This window comes from Clarias gariepinus, chromosome 26, assembly GCF_024256425.1.
Source record: "Clarias gariepinus isolate MV-2021 ecotype Netherlands chromosome 26, CGAR_prim_01v2, whole genome shotgun sequence".
Classification (NCBI taxonomy): domain Eukaryota; kingdom Metazoa; phylum Chordata; class Actinopteri; order Siluriformes; family Clariidae; genus Clarias; species Clarias gariepinus.
The window spans coordinates 5,695,909-5,711,924 of record NC_071125.1 but is presented as its reverse complement, the minus strand read 5'-3'; the positions used below and the strand labels follow the sequence as shown (position 1 = coordinate 5,711,924).

Genomic DNA, 16,016 nt, shown 5'->3' with positions numbered 1-16,016 from the left:
ATGTGCCATCAGACAGGAAGGATAGTTAAAGAATTCACTTCTGGGAAAAGACAAAGACAAATAGGGCAAGGTGAGGACAAAGGGATGGAAAAAGAGAGAGAAATAAAGTTACAGTCGTCTGACACACAGTTAAACATCTCATTTTGAGCAGCTTTAATGGACGATGGATGAACGCAGGAGCACTAATATCATTAATTAGGGTTGCCAGGTTTGGGTTCAGCACAAATGCATTTAAAAAAATAGGCCTATAATGTCAGGCACTGGGAAAGAAGGACATATTTTTTTAATTTTCCTCAGCCTTTGCATGGGAATGTATATTTATATTGATTTAAGCAATTATTATTTCTCATACATATATTCTCATATATTCATATACCAACTGCCATAAAATCCATGGACCTGGCAACCCTATTATTAGCTGTCCTGTCTATCGATTCTTTACTGGAAATATTTACAGACAGAGCAAAGGGCAAAGTAATTATTTTCCCAATGAGACGATTAACACTAGTTGCAATTCCAGTTAAGACCACAGGGTGCAATAATACAAGGACGTTCGAGTCAAACCGGGATTTGAGTCAAATCTCAAATTTCTTAAGAACGAAGGTGTAAAACATTAACATTCACAGAAGACTTTAAGCACAGTACGGTGATGAGACTCTTAGGCACCGTAAAACATTTTAACAATGCAGATGTTAATTCGTAAAAGATGATCCCAGCCAAGAAGGCTCAAAACAACTTGCAGAAGAGACGCATCTGTCTGTGGGATCTGTAGGCACACTCATTCACAAACACCACGTCTACATTACAGATACTCAGTTTGGAGTTATTCCCACATTCCCCAAACACTCCTGAGCCATTTCTACATCTTTGGCCCATTAAAGGAGTTCCTGGGAGGCCGGTGTTTCAGACGTGAAGCAGGCAGTCTGATCATGTTGCCAGCATACTCATGGTATCCAACTACTGCAAAGCTGAGATAAGTGCACTAGTGTAGCAAGGGATTATATAAAGAAATAAAGGTTGTTCTTACAGTAAATCCCATAACAGTGTTCTGTTATTCTGCACAATCAAGTCCCGGTTTGACTTAAACACTGCTTTAAACTTAGGGAATCTAAATGAGAAAAAAAAAAAAGGTCGGTAGTAATTCAGTACTAATTTAATTACTAAGTACGAGAGACGGCACACATGGGACATTTTAGGGTTCGACCCTAAGGCTTCAAAGACTCTCTTAATGTGACGCAGCGCTTTCTCTATCGCCACCTTTGTTACTGTGAGTTAGGAAGTCATTGCAACTAAACAGCAGTCATGTAATCTAATTAGCCTGCTTTCATTGTTTCTCCACCGGGCCCTGGCTTTAAAAAGGGCAGCTCTATGAAATTACACATTAATTGTTCCTCTAGGCTTATTACCCCACTTTGTTGTTGTTGTTCTTTACTCTCTAGCATGTCAATATCTGAAACATTAAATATTCCAATGCGAAACTGGGCTGCGAGCCAGCTGAGATTAAACAAGTCATTTTTCAGGAGGTGTTTTAGTAGATGTATGTGTACTGTACTGTATATACACAGGCGTATTATGTAGCAATGACACTCGTAATTAAGCTTTGGCACCGTCTGTACTATTGTCTTAGGCTTGTTTACGAGGTGATCAGGATTGCTCACTTGTTCCTGCTCACAGGGTCGCACTAGCATCTCCGTCGGCACTATTGAATAAAAGCCATGTGTTTATATTATGCTGTGCATCACTTCCGAGCTTTGAACAACAGTGTCTGCCAAACAAGTTAAAGTAAATGTAGGTTAGAGTTAGATTCCATTTTAAGCTACTGAAAGGAGGGGAGTTGAAATCCTACAGTACCAGGAATAGTGAGACACTGCTGTGCCCTGTGGGCTGTGTTCAAACCTCATTTAAAGGGCACCTACTGTATTATGCAAAAGGCATTCTTAACCAAAAATCCTTGTTTTTGGATTGTTGTATTCACCAAGGTTAAAATAATAAAGCCAATTAAATTGTACCCTATTGTGACCTCATATGGGAAGAGTTTTTCCCCCAGCTTTTTTTTTTCCAGCTCATTTACATAGACACTGTAACGGCAAGCTTGAAAGAGAAATGGACCTCGGGGTTATCTAAGGGTTATTTTAGCCGCAGTATTGACACAAACACCCACACACACACACACACATGCACACACTTTGGCAGACCTCTAAGACTGTGATAACTTGTTATAGAAATGATACCTTTAAAGGAGTAAAGTAAGGATTTAATAGGAAATTGAGAAATCATTCATTAAGAACAATCATTAACCCCTAATTTTGCTTTAAATGTAAACTTGAATGTAAACTTTATGTTTCTGAGCGTGAATATCATTAAAGATGATGCAGGTGAAGAATGCGTATAAGAGCAGAGGTTTTATAGCAAACAAAGTAAACAAATCCAAGACGGTAACCAAAGGCAAAGTCGAAAGCCAGACAGGGTCAGGGAAAAACTCAGAATCCTTTACAAATGTAGTCAAAAGCCAAACACAATCAAGCTGTTCTAGGCCCTATGAGAGTTTACCACACAGTCCGATTACTGGCTGACATCAAGAAATCACTAAAAATTCAGGAAGGGGATGAATACTTTTTCTTTGCACTGTACATACAGTATGGTGAAAATATACTGTAGGACTACATAAGATTAAAAGTTGCATTTCTGAGTTTGGCAATACACCACCCTACAGCCTTCTGAGCAAAAATTCTATGACAATATTACTGTAAAAATTAATAACCAAGATAACAATAAATTATTTCTCCCTGTCAGAATGTCAGCTCTGAGTCTGCAAGCCCTCCCACATAAACTTCCTTTTATATCAATCCCATGCAATATTAACATTACATGTATTTCCAGTCAGTCTAATGTAGTTTGCACTTAGTATAAGGGTCATAAGATCATCCTGCCAAGCGCCTCTGAAGGTCTCGGCTTTAGCGAACCTGCTCTTAATGTGCTCATTTTGAGTAGCTGTAAGTGTCTAAAAAGTCAAAAGTTCGCTTTCGTAACATAATGAGTGAAGCTGCTGCTCTTATCCGAACAAAAAAAAAGGCCTCTGACCTTCAAGCTGGATTTGGAGTGATGCATTCTGTACCAGACACCTGAACTCCAATAATGAGACAGCGAGAACAATGAATGTTTTATATTGTATGTATTTTTTGTTATTCAAAGTAAATTTAAGGCTACAGGTTCGGAATTTGAACTCGTTTTCCCTGTCCGAAACAAGAATTTTTATACAGTTACATATAGCTTGCATTTATATTTGACTACTACTGTTTCACATTTAAATACAAAAAAAAAAAAAAAAGAAATACATAAAAATTACATAGTCCATGCCTTTAGAAGACAAACTACAAGCAAAAAAAACTTGTTAGTATGAACATAGTGTAACACTGTCAAATACTAACACTGTCCTGGATTTTTTTTTTTTTTACTTTTCAGAACCATGGACAGCTCCCAAAGCCGAACTCTTCACACCATATAAACATACAGATATGAAGAAATATTAAAGATGAGGTACTGTTGAGTTTTGGAAGGCATTGTCAATAGGTTAACAGGGCAGCTGGTTAGGACTGGAGGTCTCAACCTTTAGTCTAGGAGGAATGGGATTAACAATCTCATTGAGTTGAGTACTTTAATGTATGTGGGTGTGCAGTCTGATATGAAGCTTGTTGGTGCGAGCGAGAGGTCAGATATAAAATATGTTAATATAAGCGAGAGTTCAATTACGAAGCTTGTTGGTGCGAGCGAGAGGTCAGTTATGAATCTTGTTGGCTCAAGCAAAAGATAAGTTATGAAACTTGTTGGGGGGAGTAAAATGTCAGACATAAAACTTTGTGCGAGAGAGAGGTCAGATAGGACAATTGGTGTGAGCTGGAGGTCAGATAGGAAACTTGTTGGTGCAAGCTAGAGGTTAGATATACTGTAAAACTTGTTGGTGCAAACAAAAGGTCAGATATTAAATTTGTTTGTGTGAGCGAGAGGTTAGATATGAAACTTGTTGGTGCGAGCCAGAGGTTAGATATGAAACTTGTTGGTGCGAGCGGGCAGTCAGATATGAAACTTGTTGGGGCCAGCAAAAGGTCAGATATGAAATTCGTTGGTGCGAGCCAGAGGTAAGATATGAAACTTACTGGTGTGAGAAAAAGGTCAGAAATGAAACTTGGTGCGAGCCAGAGGTTAGACATGAAACTCATTGGTGTGAGCATGAGGTCAGATATGAAACTTGACAAACACAGAAATAACACATTAATTTACATTAACGTAGGTTTGAAAATAAGATAATTGCCCCTAAATGGCAAAATGTAAATGTGTTCGACCAATCATCTGGAGATCATGAATCCGAGTCCTGGGTGATGTTACAGCCACCAATGGCTGGGAGTCTACAGAGCAGTTTTGCCAGGCTCTCCACTTCGGGAGGGGTGGTATAATATCATTCCACAGGGACTACCAAAGGACCATTGCAGGCCAGATGGTCCACTGGTCATAACAGCATCCCTTCACCATTGATCTGAATCCATGCCAATGGATTTTCACAGAATCATAAGGGACTGGATTGCCTGATTGATCCCTGACCCGATGGTCAGTCATTAGGAGTGGCTATATTGGATTTGCTCTCTGTGCGTTTACATTGGCAGCCAAATCTATATCAAGAGGCTTTTCTGAATCAAAGATGCTGTTGGTTGCCATGGTTTCTGGCTAGTCCAATGGTTGTTTTCACATTACAGATTTTTCACATTACGGATTTGATTGTTATTTCATTACGGATAATATGTTTAGCATTATTCTGTAAACAAATTTCATCATTACATGGTTGAAAGAGATAATATTTACATGCAAAAAAACATAATGTAATTATATTTAAGCTAATAATTTGTGTGAAAGATTGATAATGTGTAAATGTGCTCTCATAGAAACCGGGTTTCCCAAAGGTTGGTTATTAAACTGCGAAAGGGTTCTACAAAGAACTATTAAGGTTTTCCCTAGAGGGACAAACAAATAACCACTTTGAGCTTCTAAATTTCATACAGTACAATGTTGTTTCTTCATATTAAATAAAATTACATACACAGATGGAAACATGTTTTACTGTGACAGACTAATACAACGTGCCTATAGATACAATTTAAATATTGCTTGTATATTATATATAAAACCTTAGCAGCAACCTTATTTCTCCTCTTGTCTGTTCCAACCACTCAGCATTCAGCATCACTGATACTGTATACTGATCTGACTCTCATACCTGTTTCTATTAGGGCAGATAGGATTATGATATTTGTCTGAAACATGGTATATTATACTGTATAATATGTTGCCTACTTCACTTTACTTTGTTGATAAATAATTTTAGAATTATTCAAATTATTTAGAAATCATCAAATAAAAATTTGGGACTTGATTCAGTACTGAGCAAAAGTCTTGAGCCACCCCTTTTTTATTTATACTACATTTAATAAAATGATGTAGATTAAATGAAAGAACAAATGTTTTACTGTGAGCTGAAAAGTGCCTAAAGCAGCAACCTCATTTCCCCTCTCGTCAGTTCGAACCAGTGAGAAACAGGGGCAGGTTAAGAGAGATGATCAGGCCGGTGATTAGTATACTAGTGATGCTAAATGCTGAGTGGTTGGAACAGATGAGAGGGGAAATCTACAGTATCAGCCGGGGCTCAATGAGACACAAAAAAGTCCTTCAGGAACCCTGGAGAACTTGTTCATCAAGACTAGGTTACAAAAATACAAAAAGGTCTGTCTCTTTGGAATCAGAATATGAAGAAATGTGGGATGGATCAAGACTTTTGCACAATAATGAAGTGTGAAAAACGTTAAAAAGGTCCGGAGTCTTGTTGTAGTGTGCTCCACCTTCTGTTGTTTTATGTTTAGTTTTTTGTTAGAAACAGAAGAAGCTCCAACATTTTCTATTTCTGCTCATGTACAGTACTCGAGGGAAGACATTTGGATGAAAGTGATATCTGTGCTATTAGGCATACATGATTGGCACTTTATGGCTGGTTATGGCTGGCTTGTGATTTCGTGGCTGCGATCTCGTGATAACATGGTTGATGCTTTTCTGTTTTGCCACTTTAGACTGAAAATGAGTGAACTTTATGGCTCTAGTTATCATTTAACCGCTTAAAAGGTGGCAGTCCACTTGGATTAAAAATATGCAAAACTTTAACCTGCTGATTCAGTATTGCTGAGCATCATACGTAAAGAGTAGAAACCAAATCTCTTCCCCTACAGTATGCTAGAATACAAAGTTAAACTTAAAAAACACTAATAGCAGACGGACGGAAGCTAGCCACCTGGCGCAACTGGCGGAAAATAGTTTAACCTTGGCAAATAACAGTGTCTTTTCCTGTCATTTGATGTCCATCTGTACAAAGCAGGGCTGCGATTAATAACCCACCCCTTGGCTGCAGAATTATCCAGTTCATTATTTGGCTCATAATGGGCCTCTACATCTCAGCCCTCCATCCTCAAGCGCATTGCTTTTATGTGCTTTATTAATAACCAGTGTTGGTTAAGAGAGCACTTAGTATTCACACAAACACCGATACCACAGTACAGCTCACATCTACAGTATCTGTGCCTGCCGAAGTCCCTTCTGGATGCGATTTGCCAAAAGAAAATGCAAATGAATGCGAGGCTTAAATACATAATTCATGCAGCATATGTACAATTTAGGCCCGTCTGATCGTCTCTGGCGGGCGACCCGGTTCGCTTCACGTTCTCGGTTCACCTCTCGGAGACCCGATGATCTAATGTGTTCATTTAAAATGCAAGTGTAGGTGTAAGTGGTGATATCCATCATGATATACAAATTCCCTGTACACTTTGCTGTACTAATACTGTAGAGGACACAGCAGGAGGAATCGTTTATCGAGACGGATTTAATGGATTTGTTCATAAAACGTTTGGAAAAGTGAAAGATTTGGAAAAGTTCTTATATTTATGATTTCTTTATCAGGTCTCAGAGCTCCCTCAAAGTGTGTGATGGGGTATGTATGTGTGTTGGTGCTCCAGCTGAAATGTCTCTCAGATTAAAACATGCCGTTTCAGTTTCTATGTAAATGAGCTACTGCTGAGCTCGAGAACAACATTGCTGAAGAACAAGCCAGGGGGAGGGGCTTTTCTTATATGAGGTCACATTGGGTCGAGAATTTAATTGACGTTTTCCGACATTTTGTTTTATGTTTTTACACTAACACACTAAGTTTCTACCGGAACGTTGAAACTTGCTTGCCTCAATTATTGACATTTATTCTAATCACACACATAAACTTAAAGAAAATACTTTTAACCTCAGTCATCAAAGCAATCCAAATCCCGGAATGTAAATCAGCTGTGCTGCGAGCAGCGGCAAGAGTTTCCCTGCAAGTTCAACTCGCAACTTTCTAGTCATTAGCACAGAACCTTAACCTAAGTCACTGTTACTCTCACACTGCATCTATCTTTCTCTCTCCCCCTCTCTCATTCCTCTGCCCTGCTCACGCTGTGATCGACGACATGTGCAACTAACATCGATCGCTCTCATGGCATCTAGAACGACACCCATTCACACAAAAACAGACCTTCACTCCATGTAGAGTCAATTTAAACAGGTTATGACTGTCGTTCCAAATCATGCGAGATAGCTGTAATAACTCACTGCTTGAGAAGAAGAAAAAAAGAAAGTATTGCTCGCTGTAAAATTTACAGTACAATAGCAAGAGTATATAGAGGGGGTATGGGCGCGAAAACAAAATTAAAATAAAACTTTTGATAATTGGCTGTGAATAACCATAAGAAGTGCCGGAAAAGCTCAGAGTGTAAGCTCGGCCGTAATCACTTGACTGCTGCTAAACTGGAAGATTAGGTCGATTTTTTCGAAGCTCTTTAACTTTTTTTCTTTCTTCGTCCGATCACCTTGTGAAGGGGTATTTTAGCAAAGAAATGACTCTCATATTTAGCTGGCTTCCATGTCAATCACTATTCAATACATTAACTAACAATTTGGTGACCGTTACTAACACTCATATGATTGGACTAGAATGGCCCCTCATATGAGCCCAAATATTGTAAAAACAATATTGATTTGCTAGGAAAAAAAGTGGGAGGTTTGGGCCGCACAGTGCTGCGCCCTGAGAATGATTTGAGAAAATCTAATTAGTGCTCAGCCTTAAATCACATGCTTTTCAAAAATGTACATGCCTACATAGACACTCGTTTGTCCGGCGCCCCGCGTACTCGAACACAAATGAACGTAATACAGTTTAGATTCTTTTAAAAATTGTAAATAAATTAAATGAAGAATTACAGTGAAATACAGTGAAACCTCGGATTGCGAGTAACACGGTTTGCAAGTGTTCCGCAAGACGAGCAAAGATTTTTAATAAATTTTGACTTGGAAAACGAACAAGTCCTGGTTTACGAGTACCAAGTATCATGTATAACGCATGCGCTTCTTGTTTTAATGACGAGCGTCACGTGATCACATGTGGTTTTCTCTCTCATGCCTGCGAAATTGTGGGTAATCTGGTAATTTGTTTTATTTTTACTTTACAGCAGCGATTTCGTTACTGTGTCACTCAATTATGTGTCATTAGAGAGATTTCTTGTTTATTTTCCAGATAAAACAGTGTTTCCATGGTGTGTGTGCGCGTGTGTCAAAAGAGTGGAGAAAGGGTAACTGTGTAAAATGAGAAGGGGGAAAGGGCAGCTTACTTTAGATTCACACACACACACACACACACACACACACACTCACACACAGCGTCTGCGCTAGGCACTAAGTAAAGTGCAATTAAATTTGTTTTATTTTTACTTTATATTTTGTGTTAATTATATTCATGTATTTATGTTTTTGGGCTGTGAAACCAATAATATGAGTTTCTATTATTTCTTATGGGAAAATTAGACTTGGTGTACAAGTGTTTTGAAATATGAGCCTGCTTCCGGAACAAATTATGCTCGTAATCCAAGGCTCTTTTGTATTGTGACTTAATGACTATTTTATTATTAAAATAACTAATTATTATGTTAAATAATTACATGTTAAAGTACTGTAGCATTCTTTTCTGCCTAACTTTAAGGCGGTGGCACATCAGACACCACTGGTCTAGTGCAACTTTAAAGAAGTGAACATCAGTCACTAAACATGTCCTGGTGGATCAACCGCATTTAACAAAATGAGAAAAAATAAACAAAAAAGGTCAGGGGTAAATCAGTGGTTAAGGCATTGGACTACGGTTCGAAAGGTCCCAGGTTCAAACCCCACGACCGAGGCCAAGTTACCACTGTTGGGCCCTTAAGCAAAGCTCTTAACCCTCAACTCCTCGTATGTATAATGGTATAAAATGCAAGTCGCTCTGGATAAGGGCGTCGACTGAATGTAATGTAAAAAAGTGAATTGTAGACATTTGTCTATTTCCAAAACATAAACTCTAGTTTACTTTACACTCATTGTACATCAGTGTACAAAAATTAGTGGTCTCAGTTACACTTTGTACAAATGTATTAAGAAAGTTTCTTTTGGGGACTCTATCTGAAAAATGCACAATATGTACTATGTTGCCTGCTATACTTTCCTTTTTTTTTTAAAAGTAATATAAACCTTTAGGACCTAATTTAGGACTGTGCAAAAGTTTGAATGATGTAGATTAAATTAAAGAAATGGGAACATTACATAACATTTAAAGCAGCGACCTCATTTCCCCTCTCGTCTGTTCCAACCACTCAGCATTCAGCATCACCAGCACACTAATCACTAGCATGATCATCCCTCATCCTCCGCACCTGTTTCTCACTGTTTCATGCCTTACGTTAGCTTGTTTTTATGCATATTTAAATGATTTATAGTTTACTGTGTGGCTTAACAAACTGTTCAGGTACAGGGACTGGACTGAAAACGAGAGACAAAAATGTGCCAAAAAAATGAGAGCCAAAAAAGTCCTTCAGGAAGCCTGGAGAAATATTTCATTAAAATACCTGATAGACTGTCTCTTGCAAATTATAAGCAAATTAGGACTTTTGCACAGTACTGTTTAAATAAAAAAAAAAAAAAGAGAGAAGTAAAATTACAACAAAGATTCACATTTTTTTTTAAAAAGCTTGACTTCCCTGATGATAATTTTTTTTTTTCATTTTTGTGCTTGAAGGTGTGAGTCTATTTAAAGTCTCATGCGTCATCCATTCTAAACTATGACAAACACACGGCATTTCCACTATATTCGTTTAGACTTGTTATCTGAACATTTTCACCCCGAATGAATTTTTAGCAGTTCGACAGGAAGTGGCCTAAAACCATTCAAAGAGCACAGAAAAACACAGCTGTAATTACGTCGTTAGAAAGTCCTTTATCGTCCTTATGTCACTGATATAGATGTGAGTCAGCCATGTACCATCTATTTGCTCATAAAATGACTCATTTGTTTCTTTCACCCTTGTTTTGATGGTTAAAAACTCATTTTCTTTACATTTGAAACATTAATTACAATAATAATATAAAGCTTTTATAGAGCAGTGGCTGCCAGCGCTGTTAATTATCTGATAAGTTAAATCAGGTGTGCTGGGAGCAGAGAAACACACTGTGCAGGACAGGCATTCGTCCAGGACCAGGATTGGGAACCACTGCTGTTAAAGTTCGAATGTTTTTTTTTTTATACATTTTTATTGTTGTTATTTATAAGTTGCAGATTGAGGTTACTGAAGGTCATTATATATGGTTATTGGGTATACTGTACATACTGTACTGTATATAAAACACTGGTTTTTTCATACCTCTTTCTATTAAGGATATATATATATATATAATATCCATCACATTTATCTAGAAACCTCTGTAGTTCAACTAGGGATGTGATGTCACACACTACGGGCAATTTGGGGACGCCACCCGAAGTGGAACTCGAACCCAGATCCTAAAGGTTATAATATATATTGTACAGTGTATAATATGCAGCTTGTCCAAAGTGATTTTTAAAGTCATACAGGGCAAATTAATCAGAAATCATATGTCAGAGTAGTTATCATGGAACTGTATACAGTATAATAACTTTACTGACTTAAACTTTTAGACATTTTTAATGTTCAAACTAATTTCTATAAAGACAATGTGCAAAAATAAATAAAACATTTTTTCCCCCTTGAGGTACTGATACTGACACTGTAAATTATTAAACATGTCATTATATAATAATAACAATAATAATAATAATAATAACTAAGTCTATGTATGATATTTTATAATCATGTTTTACGCTGATTTAAACAGAGGTATATGATACAGTATGTCATACACAGTACAGTAGCCAGCGTTACTCTGCTACACTTTTTCTTGGTCATGGTAGAACGTAAAACCAAGAGAATGAAAGCACAAGAAATAAAAAAGCCTATTAAAAAAAAAAAAACACCCAGTAACTAAAATGAAACATCACCTCTCAGCTCCCTTTACTACTTCTTTTTTCTCCTTAAGCAGGTGCTAAAGCCGCAGCGTGAACAGCTGTCTGCTGAATCAAACTGGCCAATTAGTGCAGAAAAAGAGAGTGAGACTTGGGGAGGAAAAAAAAAAAAAGCTTCTAGCAGGACATCTGAGGACACACTCGATCTCCCTTAGGGCTTTCAGATCGGAGTGCACACACAGTTCACGCTGCTGCGGTAACAAAAGCACACATCCTCTCATGTTCAGGAGGCATAAAAAGATGGGAGATGTGAAGGAGCAATACTGACTTAATTACAGAGAGAGAGAGAGAGAGAGAGAGAGAGAGATTATGCCAAAGCAACAGGTCATATTTAACCATCATCACATAATTCCTGTTTTGTTTTTTTGTTTTTTCTTATTCGACTCTTTCTTTTTTATAACACGAGGCAAATGACAGGATTATATTAATGCGCTCCTTACTAATAACGTTTCCATAGTAACGCTAATTTAGACTCGTACGGCAGATGCGCCACATTACCAAAGCCTAGCGATAAATCGATTAAAAAGGAACGGGAATGAAATATTGTATAATTACAGTTTATAATAATTGATGGCATTTAAAATAAAACAAAAAATCGATAAGTCACTCTTAATGAAGCAAGAAACTCTTGAGATAACTTTAAGATAAAATAATCTAGAATTCTACTGTAGATATCAGATATCTAACCAGCACTCTCTCTCTCTCTCTCTCTCTCTCTATTTCGTCTTGTTTTTGGTTTTGACCTAGGCTTGTGCCACGACTTCCAGCAAAAACCCTGCAGTCCCAATTACGGAGCTTCTTGCGAAATAAAGCGCAAGGAGCTGAAAGTCAGCAACTGTGAGAATGTTGGAATTGTCCACACCACCACACACAAGGCTGTGCATTTCCGTTTCACGAAATAAAAGGCCTCTCAGTTGTGTGATCATTTCCACACAACACTTTTTTTTCCACACACAGAACATTAAGCTGACAATCCTGCTGTGTACGTGACAGAAGCTGGACGTGATAAACCAGTGTTAGACTCGGATCCAGGCATGAGGTGGAACGACTGTTGTGGAGTGTCAAGAGGAAAAAGAAATGCTTTTGCACAGAAACGTCGAATTGTTTTCATCTCTGTAAACAACAAGCCGTAAATTGCTGCGACGATTGGCCTATTGCACCTAATTAGGGCGAATATTATAGTGGGACACTGGATGTCCAAAAGTATCAACCATAATTGACCACTAACAGGTGAAGTTGGGCGCTGGAGCAAGACCCTTAACCCTCAACTGCTTAAATTTATAAGGAGTATAAAGCAAAGATTCCAAGCAATGGTGTACTTGTAATTGTGGAGTGGAGGAATAATCACATATGGGAGTAATAATCAGGTGTCCACAAACTTTCATCCTTTTCACGTACTGTATGTACCTGTATGAGCACAAATTAAATGCAGGTCTTTGCAAAACTGTGTGTATCTTTCCATTGAGTAATTTAACGTGTTTATATTTCAAGAAACGATATACATGATGTATGACACTGTTCGGGTGTACTCCAGGACATTCTGTCTTTTATATATTTATTGAGTAGTTACATCCATGATTCTTCGGTTTGTCTCTCTGGTGGACTCTAATAACCTTTTAAAGGTTTCCACAAACAACAACTCTAGTTTACTAGAACCGTTTCCTTTGTAAAGAACTCTACTTTGTTAAAAAGTTACTGTTAAACGATACCTTTTAACCTGTAGGTTTAAAAGCAAGCTTTTGGCTCCTCATGGAAACACATAAAGGAACTCCTTTTTTCAAAACTACTATAAACCCTTTCTATGCTGCATAAATGAGTTGAAAGATGCTATTGAAAAACACAATAAGCACAATAATGACCTGGTAATGAAACAGTGGCCCAAAAGGACACGGTTCACGTCAGGACCATGGTCGTTAAGTCCAAGACGAGGACAAGCCAAAGTCAAGTGAAGACCAAGTATTGAGAGGGTCAAAACCGAGTCTAAATAAATGCGAGAGTGATTTAAGATTAAAGAAAATCCAATTTTTATGGCTTTGTTTGTACTTACATGTATGTTTTTGGAATTTGGCAGATGACGTGCCTTACATGGATCTCATTAAACATCTGGCCAAAAGGTTCTTCCCTGGGGGCTCCAAGAATGGTAACTTGGTGGTGCTGAGATTTGAACTCTGAAAGGTGAAAGGTATGCCAACATCCTAACCACTGACCTGTCCCTGCCCCCACTTTAGACATTTTTACGTCCAAGAACAAATGCTGTTTTAGGCATGACCAAGTCCATATACAAAACATCTCAAAACTGGAAACTAGTCCACTTTCTGACTTGAGTCCTACAAGCTGAGAAGACAATGAACAAAACATGGATACTTAACGTGGAAGAGGTGAACTTAGGTAATCTAAGCAATGACAGGATGGAGGTTGGGACAGGACTAGGACTAGAATCAGAACACACGCATGTTGTTCATCACCTTGGAACCTCCAACATGAAGAGGAAAACCCTTGACAGAAGAACAATTGGACTCTTTTTGACTTTGGTTGGCGTTTGACGGAATTTTAACTTGAGTTGATGCTACTGGGACATCAATATAAAGATATTTTACAGTATATACACATGCTCAAATATTTTTTTTGGTCTTAACGTTTCCGAAACCACACATGGATTTACATTCTTCCTCTCAGAGCATGATGTGACATGACAAAGAGCTTGCTATGCAAATTAAAACAGAGCAGCGACCACTGGGTGTCTTTTTAATGACCGTCACCATAAAACACTGCGATAGTGACAACTTGGAGCATGGAAACAATCGACCAGGACAAAACTATAGAGACGAAGGACAGCTTCCCTGCCAATAACACTAATTCCTGCACCCTAGACAGCTCGACTGCCGGCAGGCGGGCGTTAATCTAATCTGTGTGTGAGACTTACTTTCTCCAGGAAATCCGTTCAGGGGCCTCGCTCAGCATGTGAGGAGAAAACTGACGGAGGGATGAAGAAGCAGCGTCGCTGAATCTCAGCTCTTTTCTATGGCAAGCGACATGCAGGTGCTTGTACATGAGGTCTCCGTGTCAGATGAGAAAGACAATTCAAGATAAGGTTCGGACGACATCTACAGTACAAAGTACGGGTGTGGTCATGCATGGAGTCACAATGGAAAAGTCTGATCCATGAAATTTTGAAATGTGTGTAATAGTTGTGTAAATTTCCAGTGAATAATTTATTTAAACAATATTAGGCAGCATTTGACACTTCATGGTCTCTCTAAGGTTCTCTGAAACGTACCATTGGAAGCCATACTTGCAGTGGGTGCTTGGACCCCACAGATCACTGCTTGAAGCTACATTTATGTATTTTTATATCTATAAAGTTGTAATAGAAGTAAATTACGTTATCTCTTGCCATACCTACTGCGGGTTTAGAAATCTTAGGGTGTTCCTGAGAACACTTGACCCCAAAAATCTGTTTCAATTTGATCAGTGAGAACACACTCATTCCGTGCTCAGGAACCGTGCCTGAGTCCACTGGGTAAAGTGGTCTTGAGAACGGTACACCATACCCGGGCATGGATCGTATCGGATATTGGAAGCCAAATTCCTGGTCACGGTGCAAATCAATCGTGCCCAATGTGAAAGTGCCCTTAATTTGTTTTTTATCAGATCCACCAACACCACATGCAGAGTTCAGACAGCTGGCACACACATCCACCCACCCACAGCCACACCTCCCCCCGCACACACACACATTTCAGGCTCACAGCAGGAAGCCAAGCTACACTGATGCTACCATTAAAAACCACACACTCTTTCTGGTGCGATAAACAGAAACAAATGCAGCATCTCCATTAATGTACTTTTGTACAGTTCTGGACCATTTTAAACACTATATAGTTATTTGATCATTATTAGGTCATAGTAGGTGACTGAGAAACCTTCACACTCCTTAAAAACTTGATCTGTGTGTGTGTGTGAGGGTAGGTAAAAGGCTGGAAACTGAACGTAATGCATTATGACGCACCATCAAGTCTGATAGAACACTCCAGTGCAGAGATAACTATACGGAAATCCGGTTTATCTGCAATCACGTTAACAAACACAATCATTTTATATCTTTTCACCCAACTAATGATGAGCAGTGAATTAAGTGGAAACACTCCTCATGCCACCTGCTTTGGTGTCTAGAGGCCAAAAAAAAAAAAAAAAGCTGAGAGTGTGAGAGTTTTGGGGTGCAACATCTGGATTTGCAACCAGATGGATTTCTTACAGAAGGGAGAAAGAAAGAAAGAACCGGGTTAAGAAATACATTTATAAATTAAGGAATAAATAAATGAACAAGCTAACGGAAGTAAGGGGGAAAAACCATACCAATGTAATATTGTAACTAAACAAATAAAGCAATCAAGCATGAAACTTAAGACTTGTATTTACTTCTATTAGTGTAATAATGTGATGCACCATGTGTCTCTGGAAACGCATTCGAGACTTAAAAATGTATCAGCATCTATTCAAAAGAAAAAAAGCTGAAACGGCAGGAAAATTCCACACTTCTGTCTTCTACCAT

The 16,016-nt window shown here is 38.3% G+C and overlaps 1 protein-coding gene across 1 annotated transcript in view; it reads right to left on the bottom strand.

Annotated features, from left to right (window-relative positions):
- LOC128514052 (mannosyl-oligosaccharide 1,2-alpha-mannosidase IA) overlaps nt 1-16,016 on the bottom strand; it is a 242,873-nt gene that overhangs the window by 44,777 nt on the left and 182,080 nt on the right. The gene's annotated exons all lie outside the window — the stretch shown is intronic.